A 1,865-nucleotide genomic window follows, 5' to 3' on the forward strand; every position below is an offset into this window, starting at 1 on the left:
AATGTGAATATGTTTCTTTTATAAATGATATTTCTTCTTTTGGCATTTTCAATGGGAACTCCATTCCCATTAATTTCCATTCTACCAAAAAGGGAACTATTTTTAAAGTTAGGTTAAAAATATTGTTTTCTGTTGATCCTTCTTAGTAACTGACATAAAAGTAGGTTATGTCCTACTTCTAGAAGAGAGCCTATGCATGGTGAGGAATACACAGAAGGGATTGTAGTAGAAAAAAATCATTTGTCATTCTCTATTTTCTAAAATATTGAAAATACCAAAGCTGGAATTATTCCTATACATGATTTTGCTTCTTCTAGAGTAGAGAAATGTGGATTTGTGATGAAACCTAAAACCTGGAAAAAAGGTAATTACCATTTAAAAGAAAAAACAAAATTTTCAAAAACTGAACAGCAAACTATGGCAGATTTATAAATGAGGTCAAAAGAGAAATAATCTGAAACATCTGTTGCTGACACGCCTTTAGTGCATATAGTAAAAGTTTCCAAATTAAATAGATCTGACTTTTTAAAAGCTGCATTCTGAACTGTCATTGATAGGTAGAAGGGAAAAAGGTCAGACATCTCAGCAAACCATTGTTGTCTCATAATTTTTCTGATTCCTTTTTGTTTGTTTTGTTTTTCTCTGAAAAAGTTTATTATTACACAGAGATGGACTGGGGCTCCCCTCTCTGTGTAATGGTCCTTCCTGAATGCTGCCTCCCTCGCGGCTGCAAGGACGGTGCTCAGCCCCTCTCTCTTCCTTTTAGTGCAGATGTGCGTCCCCGCCCTTTACTTGATGAACTTCAGGGCCCCGCTGGTCCTTACAGACCTGAGCAGCTCCCCGGCGCCGCTCGCAGGGGGCAAAGCCGCACACCTGCCGGATCACGTCCCGCACCAACTTGGCAGCCGTGCCTCGGCTCGCTCACGTCCTCGGTCACCTCGGGGGCCCTTGTGAGGCCCGTGGCCATGGGCTAGTGCAGAGCCATGGCTGTGCGAGGTCCAACTCACCTCAATTTTTCTTATTCTTTTTGAGTAAGGTAAGATTTTTCCTTGACCTTCACAACGCTGTCACATACATTTTATTTAGATTTTCTAAAGCCATTTAGACTGACGCTTCTGGGATTGAGGCTTGGAATGGAATCATCATGGGGGCTGGAAGAATGTTAATTGCATCTATTAACCCTAAACGCCTCCCAGACATCACTGTTTAATGCTTCCAAACAATCCTGTAAGGCAGGTATTATCCCCATTCCACAGATAACGAAAGATAAGTCTTAGATTATACAACTTGCTGAAAGTGGAACTGGGATTCCAGCAGAGGTCTGCCTGTCTCTAAAGCTAAGGAACCAAATGACTCCCATGTATGGTTAAACAAGCTGATAGAGATAAAGGTGGAGGAAAGGATGGCAAAATAGGGCTCACAATGGGGCCTTTTCCTTAAAGGTGTTATCGAATGAATTGGGGAGTTAAAATTTGAAGTAAGCAATAGGATGTCAATTGAAGGAAATCATTAAGTGAGGATTCAATTTAGAGCTGACTTTGGAGTTAGGATTTTATTGAGATATTTGAGATTGAGATAGAGTTTAGATTCAGAGTGGAATTTGCATTAAGTAGTGGGAAGGGTTTGGAGCACAGTGATGACAGGATTCACCTGCGCATTTGTTGGACCTACAAACTCTTGGTCTCACTCAGACATGCTGAATCCCTGTCTCCCAGGGAAAGTAACGCTGTTCACGAAGGAACCCAGGGGAGTCTGGTCATCAGGAAAGTAGGGGGACTCCAGGCACTGGTCACAACTCTGGCTTCCCATGGGAATCATGTGGAGCGCTCTTTGTCAATACTCATGTCTGCCCTCCCCACTTAATC

At 42.0% G+C, this 1,865-nt stretch overlaps 1 pseudogene; it reads right to left on the bottom strand.

Moving 5' to 3' along the window:
* Positions 1-246: 246 nt before the first annotated feature.
* Positions 247-985, bottom strand: LOC109460979 (uncharacterized; annotated as a pseudogene).
* Between the last annotated feature and the right edge of the window lie 880 nt (positions 986-1,865).

This window comes from Rhinolophus sinicus, chromosome 16 (assembly GCF_057876585.1).
Source record: "Rhinolophus sinicus isolate RSI-liver-muscle chromosome 16, RSI-T2T, whole genome shotgun sequence".
Lineage (NCBI taxonomy): Eukaryota > Metazoa > Chordata > Mammalia > Chiroptera > Rhinolophidae > Rhinolophus > Rhinolophus sinicus.